This window comes from Acomys russatus, chromosome 14, assembly GCF_903995435.1.
Source record: "Acomys russatus chromosome 14, mAcoRus1.1, whole genome shotgun sequence".
Taxonomy (NCBI): domain Eukaryota; kingdom Metazoa; phylum Chordata; class Mammalia; order Rodentia; family Muridae; genus Acomys; species Acomys russatus.
The window spans coordinates 42,093,624-42,105,003 of record NC_067150.1 but is presented as its reverse complement, the minus strand read 5'-3'; positions in this window follow the sequence as shown (position 1 = coordinate 42,105,003).

Below are 11,380 nucleotides of genomic sequence, written 5' to 3'. Positions count from 1 at the left end.
TACTTTGAGGTGGTGCCTTAGTTTGTCACCCAGGCTAGCTTCAAAATCCTGTCTCAAGTCATTCTGTCTAGCCTCCCTCTTGAGTAGCGTTCTGCCATGCCTGGCTGTAGTTTTACTCATTACAACTTGTTATGCCAGGTATGGTGGTACAGGCCTGTGACCTCAGCTCTCCAGGGTGCTGGGGGAGGATTGCTGTGAGTTTGTGGCCAACATAGTTCCAAGCCAGCTTGGGCTGCATAGTGAAACCCTTATTCAACACAACCAAAAAACAATAATAAAAAGTGTTGCATGTGAGTTTTACCTTGTGTGGTTTAGCAAGTAATTCACATAGAATGCCTCAGTACAAAAAGGACGCACAATGGGCAGAAATGGGCGTTTAAGTTGAATAGAACATGAAGATTGAGCAGTAGGTGTGAGAACTATTGGTATTAGTGTTAGAGTGTTTTGCCAGCACCAAACTCTCTGAATCCCATGTTCTGTATGCACTGCCTAAGGCTTGATGAGGAGTAACACTGTACATCTCTCTCCCAGGGGAGGACTGGGCAGCGAGCCTGGGAAGCGCCATCTGCTTTCCAGGCATTGTTTGCAACTTGTATCAGCATGGCAGGTGGCTTCATCAGTGGCCACTAAAACCTGGGATGGGAAAACTAAAGAGAGGCTGGAGGCATGGCTCAGTGGGTAAGGCACTTGCTTGCCAAGCCTGATTGCCTGAGTTTGATCTCAGGGATTCACTTGGTGGAAACATGGCCCCCAGTGTCCCATGATCTCTGCTGGTGTGCTGCGGCACACATGATCTAATATAATTAAAACGAGGTGGACGAGAATGCTCTGTAGGTGAGGGTAACTGCCCAGCATGTCATGAGCCTCAGAACCCACAGGGTGGAGGGAGAAATGGCCCATTCTTCAAACAAGAAGTGTAATAGTAACAAAGTAAGAAGGCAGAGTTAGGTACTGTGGTACAGAGCCTCAGCTGCCTGTGTCATGTTTTTAAATGCTGTCTTTCTATAGCCAGATTCAAAGTGAGCCAGCACTGGCCTTGTAGTCAGTGCTAAGGCTTCACAGTTGGTGGTAACCAACTGGAAGGATAAAGGTGACCCGATAGTAGGGTCTTCAAAATAACTACAAAGCTAACGCAACTGTTAACAGTACAGTGGTTGTAACGAGCAGTGCCTGCCTGCTGCACAGGTCAAAGGGAAACTGAGGTAGTAACACTTTAGCGATCCCTTCCTAACCACAGCGAAAGGGTCAGTAACAATAGTAAATAGTGACGATGCTGTAGGCACTGATCCTTAACACCAGGTGAGCCAGAAAGGAGTCTGAAACATTTATTTTTTCTGCATTCGGATGCCTGTGAAGGTGAGAAGGCAGGAGTTCTGGGGACCCAACTCAGGTCATCAAGCTCAGCAGCAAGCCCCTCACCTGCTGAGCCATCTCCTTGTCCCTAAACCGGATTTAAAAAAAAAAAGATTCTCTCATACAGTACATCCCAAGCACAATTTCTCCTCTTTCCATTCCTGGCTTCCTCCCACCTCCCCTCTCCTCCCTCCCCCTCCCTCCCTTTCCTCTTCAGAAAGAGCAGGCCTCCAAGAAAGGTCAGCTAGATAGGATAAAAACAAGATACAGTAAGACCAGGTAGAAGAGCTCTCCCCCACCAGACAGAGTTTCTCTGTGTAGCCTTGGCTGTCCTGGGCTCACTTTGTAGACCAGGCTGGCCTCGAACCCACAGCGATCCCCCTGCCTCTGCCTTCCTGAGTGCTGGGATTACGGGTGGGCACCACTGCGCCTGGCTGGATGAAAGCCCTCTTAAGAGACAAGGCAACCCAATTGGAAGTCAAGTTTCAACCAAGAGCAGGCAAAGTGTCAGAGAGACACCGGCTCCCACTGTTAGTAGCCCCACAAAACACCAAGCTAACAGCTATACCATACAGAGGACCTGGTGCAGTTATTTTTTGTTGTTTTGTGTATGTGAGTTTCACCGGCATGTGTGTATGCAAGTGCACACACATACAAAAACCCACTGTACGTGCAATGCCCATGGAGGCCAGAAGAGGGCACCAGATTCACATACTCCAGTCTCTGTCTCTGTCTCTGTCTCTGTCTGTCTGTCTGTCTGTCTCTCTCTCTCTCTCTCTCTCTCTCTCTCTCTCTCTCTCTCCCTCTCTCTCTCTCTCTCCCTCTCTTCTAGTGAGAGTCCTCTGGAAAGAAGGGAACAAGTGCTCTTACCCAGTGGGCCATCCAGCCTCCCAAGTAAGACTAGGATGCATTTCCTCCTTGGTTGGCCTGAGAGGATGGAATGTTGCGTTCATTGCCAGAGGTGCACGTCACCCCAGGAGGAAGGCAGTGCTGTGGCCTTGAGGAGTAATAGTTACAAGGAACAAAGGCCTCTGGGCGCCAGTCCTCTTTTCCTGGTGTGTTCACCAGGGTAGATATAGTCTACAAAGTACAGCGTGTACTTTTACTCTATTAAAAGTGTGACTTTCTACCTCCTCTTCCGTCTCCTCTCACATCTGTACCCCGACTCTCAGAGCAGGACTCTAGCTAGCCGTCCTTAAGTTCCCTTCTGCTTCGAAATGGTTTCGTCTGTGAGATAAAGAGCGTGTAAGGGGACTCTGTGCCCCCATTACTACCGTGAGCACAAGTCAAGATGCTAAAGGGGACAAGCCCAGAAGAGTCTGGGTCTTAGATGACATCACTGCACTGTTGTCCGTGTCCCCCATCTGCCCCGTCCCCGCCCCCTTCCCCCCTCCGTCTGCAGTCTGCATCTGCCTCCCTGCAGACAGCCCTTACGTGCACTTCTCTGCAGCAGCGCAGCTCTTCCAGAGTAGGTGAGTGTGCTATTATTTGCAACCAAAAGGAAACTACCTAGTGTGTGTGGATGCTTCATCATTCATTACCTGGCCCTTTTGTTTTGTGTATCTCTAGCTTGAATCTATTTTCTTTCATGAATAATGATGTGATAAATGTTTTTGTCTTGTGGTGAACATAGCTTTCTATCTTTATCTTTAACCTCTATATTTGTGGAATTTATTCAAGTTTATCTTCTGTCGCTGTGTGCATGTGCTTGGGGGTCAGCATGTTCGTACACGTGTAGAGACCAGAGGAAGATGCTGGATCGTTTTCTCTCTCTCTCTACCTTATATTTTGAGGCAGGGTCTCTCACTAAATTTTGGCTAGCCTAGCTGCCCAGTGAGCTCATAGGCTCCTTCCTCTCAGTACTGTGGTGACTGGAATACTGCCATACCTAACATTATATGGAGGCTGGGGATTTGAACTCAGGTCCTCCTGCTCTAACAGTAAGTGATCCTACCCACCGAACCACATTTCTAGCCCCTAGTTTTGCTTTTTGAATTTTCGGTTTTGTGACAGGGGTCTTGCTACATAGTCCAGACTGCCTTTGAACTCAACTGTGCAGCCCAGCTTGTCCTCAAACTCTCCCTGCTCCTCTTGCCTCAGTCTCTTGAGTGCAGGGAGTGTGGCCATGTGCCACCACACCCACCTTTTGACTTTATTGTGTTATTTTCTTCCTCTCCTTGTGTCACAGCTTCTACACACACACACACACACACACACACACACACACACACACACACATTTTTTCTGCTTGTTACTGAGTTCATGTCTTCAGATGTGAATAAAGAAGCACAGCATGGGCTGGCTGGCTAGCTCAGCAGTTAAAAGCACTTGCTGCTTTTCCAGAAAACCCAGGTCCAACCCCAAGCACACACATGGCAGCCCACAACCCTCTGTAACTCTAGTTCCAGGGGAATCAGACTCTCTTTTGGCCTTTTTGGGTGTTATACACAGATGGTGCACAGACATACATGCTAACAAAACACCTACACACATATACGCATGACTTTTTTTTTCTTTTTGAGACAGTTTCTCTGTGTAACCTTGGCTGTTCTGGACTCACTTTGTAGACCAGGCTGGCCTCAAACTCACAGATAACCACGTGCCTCTGCCTCCCTGAGGGCTGGGAATACAGGCGTGCGCTACCACGCCCACCATGCCCGGCCCCACATAACGTTTTTTTGTTTTGTTTTGTTTTTTGTTTTTGTTTTTAGAGATAGGGTTTCTCAGTGTAGCCATGGCTGTTCTGGACTCACTTTGTAGACCCAGCTGTCCTTGAACTCACAGCGATCTGCCTGCCTCTGCTTCCCAAGTGCTGGGATTAAAGGCGTGCACCTCCACCGCCTGGCCCACATAATGTTTTTTAAAAAACCATTTTCAGCTTTATTTCTGGTTTAAATATTCTCTTGAAGAAATGAGTGTGAGCTGGGCAGTGGTGGTGCATGCCTTTAAGCCCAACAATCAGAAAACAGAGGCAAATGGATCTTGGAGTTCAAAGCCAGCCTGGCCAAGAGTGAGTTCTGGGACAGCCAAGGCTACACAAAGAAACCTTGTCTCAAAAACAAAACAAAACAAAACAAAACAAAACAAAAAAAAACCCCAAAAAACAAAAGAGAGCGTGAGATGGGTGTAACTGATGATTTGAGAGGCGCTATGATTCAGCTCTGTTGGTGGTCCTGGCCACGGCTTCTTCTCCTTCAGACTGACTGTCACTCGCTCACAGACTGTCACTGTTGCTTGCCCTCGAGGCTCTTACAGCAGATCTTTGTGCCTATTCACTATTCTTTTGAAAAAGATTTTTCCTACTGGCTCCTAGACGCTTGTACAATTCAATACATTTCTATTTCGCTCCTTTTGTTTTATCTAATACATGTAATCAAAAGTGTTGTGGCATCGTCTTCAGTGACATACGCATTGGTGAGTTACTCATACGCCACTGGGTAGCCCTGTTCCAAGCCCACAGGAGCAGCCCCACTTAAAGCCAGTGCATCAGAAAGCAAAGGCAAAAGCGAGGAGAAATGAAAGTGAGATGGGGATGTGCTCCCTCCCCTATGCTTTACACACACACACACACACACAGGCTGTGGTGGCACACACCTATAATCCGAGCAGCTGGGAGACAGAAACAAGAGAACTATGAATTTGAGACCAGCCTGAGCTACCCAGTGAGACCCCCGCTCCGCCCCCCCCCCCCCCATCTCAACAAAAACAAAAAGATGGAGCAGGGCAGGAAGAAGCTTTTCTCTGGCAGTCTTGTAATTTTAGCATCGTTCAAAAACAAGAATGGATTCTGGCTGCATTAGGTGTTACACTTAAGTTTCTAAAGCTTATTAAGTGTTCCAGGAAATAAACACCGTAAGTAGAGGGGTGAGTCAGTAGATCCTGTGAAACTTACGAAAACATATTAGTCACAGGGAGAGTGCAGCTGCCTAACGTGAACACAGCTTTCTCTTCGGGTCATTTCCACTGACAATTGGGAATCCCCACACCTGTTGCTCAGTTTGGCTGCAGGGGCTGAGCACTGAGCAAGCTGCAGCAAGTAGGGTGGGTGCCCAGGAGCTGCTCCGTTCTGTTTGGAACTTTACTCTTTGTGCTGAAAATCAGTATGAATAACTGGGAGTGTTGTAATAGCCAAGTATAAAGGACCCAGAAACATGGCGGAACTCTTTGGGGGAGATGTTTTGAAAGAGTTTAATTCTAATTTCGAGGTGATTTGGAAGGAATACATTCTGTGCTCTTAAACAAAGGGACAGAGAGTTGAGAATGGGACTGCCAATGAATTGTCAGCACAACTAGTCAGTAATAAACTGTGTAAAAGTTTCAGTGTATTTTCATGGTTCTTAAGAGTAGCAGAACTCAGAATGGATCTCTCTGTCTCTCTCTGTCTCTCTGTCTCCGTCTCTCTCTGTCTCTGTTTCTCTCTCTGTCTCTGTGTCTCTCTCTCTCTACACACACACACACACGTATACACACACATGTAAAGGGGATTTATTAGAATGACTTACAGGCTATGGTCTAACTCATCAAACAATGACTGCGTATGAACAGGAAGTCCAAAAATCCAGAAGTTTCTCAGTCCCTCAGTGAGGCTGGATGTCCCTGTTGGTCTTCAGCAGACTCTGGAATCCCAGAGAAGTGGGCTCTAATGCCAAGGAAGGAATGGACTTGTTAGCAAGGCAAGGGCAGTGAAGCAAAGAGCAAAAGCATCCTTCTTCCATGTCCTTATATTGTCTTCCAGCAGAAGGTGTGGCCCAGATTAAAGGTATCTCTTCCCATATGAAGATCCGGTTTAAAGACAAGTGTCTTCCTGCCTCAGAGGTCTGGACTAGAAGTGGACTCACCTACTGCAAACCAAGCAAAAAATACCTCACAGGCGTGCTTTCCTTTCTGGACTGTAGTTTATTCCAGATGTAGTCAAGTTGACAGCAAAGAACAGCCATCACAGAGTCCATTTCTAAATCTAAATTTACACTGGGTGGGTATGGTTGTGTATGCAGGCCGAGGCACGGGGATCTTCTGGCCTATGACATGAATTAAAGGTCAGCCTGAGTTTTAATGAGATGCTGGTTGCCTCAAAATTTTTGTAAAAAATAAATAGAAATCAGGAGCTGGGGAGATGGCTTTGTGGGTAAAGCTTTTGCCTTGCAAACATGAGGACTGCTGTTTGGATCCCCAGAACCCATGTGGCCTGCCTGTAATTCCAGCTTTAGAAGGATGAAATGGGATAGCCAGTGCAAGCTAGCTTGTGAGAGTAGCCATACTGGCAAGCTCCGGCTTTGGTTGAGGGACTCTGCCTCAATGAATGAGGTGGAAGAGCTATGAAGGATGGATAGCTCCTAACGTCAACCTCGGGCCTCCACATACACATGCACACACATGTACATGCGTCCACACGCCTGTGTGCCTACACACATGCAAACATATATGAACACCACACATAGACACCAAAATGGAAACAGGGAAACAATCAATCTCCTTTTCTTCATTGTAAGGAGGATTAACCTTTTCTTCAGGAACCCTTACTGCTCAGCAGCACAGACCAGTGGGGTGTTCTTTGTGTGGAGAAGAAGTCAGACATTTGATGGCCGAACTGGGCTCCTTTGTTTGTCTGATCCATTGTGGCCTGATCATGGGACAAAGACATGGGCTTTAAGTTTAAGGGTCAGAATTTGAGGATTGGAAATATGTTTTTCTTTTTATAAGTCAGGCATGCTGGCTTACACTTTCAATCCTGCACTCAGGAGGCAGAAGTAGGTAAATCATTGTGAGTTCAAGGCTAGCCTGGTCTACATTACAAGTTCCAGGCCAGCCAAGGCTACCTAGTAAAACTCTGTCTCAAAAACAAGACAAAACAAACAAACAAACAAAACAACGACAACAACAAAAAAGCCCAACCAACCAAAGCCCCCTAAGTTCTAAACTAATAAAGTATAAGTGTAATTGGATGCTTGGGGAGGCAGAAGTTTAAGATTATGCTGCATCTTGACGTAAGCTGAGGCATTTAAGCACCCAGAGCAGATACTGTTATACTGTTTTCATAAGGTTGGGGAGGGCAGTTCATGCCCAAATTCCAGGATGTGGGAGGCTGAGTGAAGAGAATCAGGAGCTGCAGCCACATAGGGAGTTTGAGATCAGCCTGGGATTATTGGAGACCCTGCTTCAAAACACACACACACACACACACACACACACACACACACACACACACAGAGAGAGAGAGATAGAGACAGAAACAGAGATGGAGACGGAGAGACAGAGAGACACAGAGAACACAGAGAAGGAGACAGACAGAGAGACAGGAGAGAGAGAGAGAGAGAGAGAGAGAGAGAGAGAGAGAGAGAGAGAGAGAGAGAGAGAGAGGAGAGAACCTCGATTTCCTGCCCAGCTTCCTTCATTAATGGATTGTGATCTGTAACTGAACAAGTACCAGCCCCTCCCCCACTATTTCTGTTGCGTGCTGCATCACAGCAACAGAATGAAAGCCCAAACCACTTAGGAAGACTAGGATGAGCTGTGGATAACAAGTAATCAAGATTTCTTAGTCGAGGGTTAGTTACCATTCATTTCAGGAATGTCTGTTATGGGCTATGAATTCTCCGCCAAAGAAATGAGCCAATTCAAGCCAAATTGAAGTATATAAAGGCAGGTTTATTGGGGGGCAGCTCTCAGGCAAGTTCACTGATCTCACAGGAGGAGGTCAGGGAAGTCACCATGCGGAGAGACAGAAAAGCAGGGGCAGAGAGAGAAAGCACATGTGCAGAGAGGGGAGAGAGGAGATATAGAAGGGGCGGAATCCAATCATTTTATAACCCAAAATGTCTGGATTATATAGTGAAGAGCTTCACGGGGAGAGGAAGCTCTGTCCCTGAGCTGAAAAGTTCAGGGTAGAGGGCATGGCATGCCAGCCATGCCCTGTAATAGGTAGGGACTGAGGGATGCTGGGAGAACCTGGAGACCAGGTCCGCTTTGGTTAAATACTCACCTCAGCTGCTCGTCCTGTGTCTGAATCCCAACACTAAGATGTTTTTCATTTATTTATTTTTTTTATTTGAGTGAGTGAAGGGCCCATATTTGTGAGGTAGTCAGAGCACAACGTGTGCAATTCAGTTCTCTCCCTCCGACCAAAGAGTTTTGCCTTTGTTTCCCTTTATTTTTATTTTATGTGTATGGGTTTTTTGGCTGGATGTATGTCTGTGCACCACATGTGTGTAGTGCCCAGGGAGATCAGAACAAGATGTCAGATCCTCTGGAACTGGAGCTGCCATGTGCCATGGGTGCTGGGAATTGAACCCAGGTCCTGTGGAAGAGCAGCTAGTGTTCTTAACTGCTGAGCCGTCTCTCCAGCCCCAGGATTTTGTTTTTAAATGTGTTTCCCCAACAAACGTGCAGGCTATAACCCAAAAGAACAACATCTATGGGGGAAAAAAAAAAGAACTGGTATCTTTGAGTCTTTCAGGGGAACCGACTTGTGACTCATTCTCTTGTTTTACTAGGGACATTTGTCGTCTTCATGTCCTTGCTTTACCCTGTTTTCTTAGGTCACTCCTCTATTTTGTGTAGTTATGACTTCCTGAATAAGATAAAGTTATGACCTTTATGCAACATAAAATGAACACATAGCTGGGCTGGGCATGGTGGGCGCATGGCTGTAATGCTAGAACTTGGGAAGCCTGAGGTAGGAGGGCACATGAGATGGCTTACCAGCTACAGGGGCTGGCTGCCAAGCCTGATGACCCGAGGTCACCACTTTACTCTTAAAGGTTGTCCTCTGACTTCCACACACGTGGATCGCATGTGATCACAGTCGCGTGTGTATGTGCACACACACACACACATGTACTACTACTACTACCAGGCTTAATGACTACTTAGAGAAGCGGGAAAATGCTACTCTTACATTTAGCCTTCAGGTGTTTGCTTCCTTACACGTGCATACCTCCCTGAGATCAGCTTGCCCTTGGAGACCGAGTTAAGAACTTGATTTATGGCCATCTGTGCAGTAAATGACCCGTTGCTTGGCATGTAGCAGTGCACTTAGTATGGGCAGGCTTGATCCCTTATCTAGGTTCAACTTTCCATGTCAAGGTGCCAGGAGAGAAGGGCGGCGCCTTCACAGTTACTGGAAGACTTGGGTGTGCAGTGCTATCAAGGTGGAAGAGGCATGTTGGTCAGGCAGGGCCAACGTGTTGGTTCTGCACGTTGTGTGCAGCTTGTACTGGTGATTTCACCACTTTTAGGCCAGAAGGTGTTGGCATTCTGTTTTCCATAGTAAATCTTTAACCATGCAAGATTCTGAGGCTACCTGCCACTGATAAATGACAAGCAAAGCCTAAGTGACAGATGTCACCTTCTGCCCCTCAGCACAGTCTAGGCTCTTGACTTGGGTACACAAGACTTCAGAGCTTTGAAGGCTTGCGAACTTTTAAATGTTATTAGTTATGTTTGTTTATTTTGAGTGTGTGTGTGTGTGTGTGTGTGTGTGTGTGTGTGTGTATGTACACACATGCTCATGTTACAAAGCATAACAAGTAAGTGGAGGTCAGAGGACAACTTGCAGGAGTTTGTCGTGGAAGTTCTGGTGTCTTAAAAACTAAGTTATGTTATGTAAATGTTGTTTTGTTTTAATCCCAGGTGTGGGTTATGGGGCTGCTTTAGATTGTCCACAGCAGCTGACTATTTGCATCATGTGGGCTCTCACCAGCTGCAGATAGTTTAATAGCCACAGCAGGGCAAGGGTGTGGCAGGGCTGGGGGCAGGGGCAGGGGCAGGGTAGGGGTTGGGGGAGTTGGGGGTGGGGTCAGGGGCTCCAAGTAAGAAGAAGGCTGCTGCTGTTTCTGGCTGTTGTTGGACTTGCCCCGAGGAACCCAAGGACCCTAACCAGTAAGAGACCCACACCCCTTCTCCCCTTCTTTTTCTCCTGCCTAGGGTGGGTAAGGGTTGGAAGGGAGGAAAAGCTATAAGAACCCATTAAAATAGTTAAAGGCACCTACAGGAGTTGGTTCTTTCCCTCCCACTTGTGGGCTCTGGGGATCAAACTCAGGTCACCAGGTCCTATAGCAAACTGCCATGTTGCCAGCTCCTCCTCCTCCTCCTTCTTCTTCTTTTCCTTTTTTCCCCCCAAGAAAGGGCTCATGTATCCCAGGTTAGATCTGCACTTGCTAAGCAGTTGAGGATGACTTCGAACCCCTGTTCGTCCTTCCTTCACCCGCCATGGCCTGTTTCACTGCACACTGTACCAGCAGTCCAGCCATGGAACATTAAGGGACCCAAATGATGTGTAATTCCGCACCCAGCGATGTGGAAGTACAGGACGCACAGGCTCAGGCACCTCCTGGAAAAGCAAGTCTCCAGCAGAGGTGGGAGGGGATCGATGAGAGCGTCCCTGTTCTAGGGGTGAGGTGCACACTCACCCTCAAAGGACCACTGTGAGTGAGGAACTGTCACGAAGATGAGGGCGGGATAATGCCAGGAGGGATAATGTTGGTCAACATAATGGCCTGAGCAACCTGCACGCATAAGGAGGGAGGCAAAATGGATCCGGGAGCAGTGACCAAGAATGCCAACCATGCAGGTGGAGGCAGCCAAATTCCTGCATGGGCAGGAATGAGAATTTGCTAAGAGTAACTTTGTAGCAGCCAGCCAGAGACCAAAAGAGAGTGGTAGATGTCTCAGCCTTCTCAGCCGATGCCACAGTGTGGTGACAACTGAGGACTAAATTCCCTACCCATCCCATCCCTGATACCTTGGTACTTTCCCTGCCCTGCCTCCCCCACCATCCTCCAATGGAACTTTGATACAGCCCTGGACAAAGAGGGGCATCCTGAAAAAAATTCTAAAATCTAGTTCCCACTGCTTTCAGAATGGTGAGAATATGGAGAAGAAATGAAAACACAGAGGATGCTGTGTTTCTTCCCCACAGTCTGTGGTAGCCCTCTGTCCTACACAGAGCACCTTCTAGTGAGTCCCGTGTTCACAAGCTATGAAGAAACAGCCCCTCCTCACATGTGTCTCTTAAAATCTTGTTTTCAAG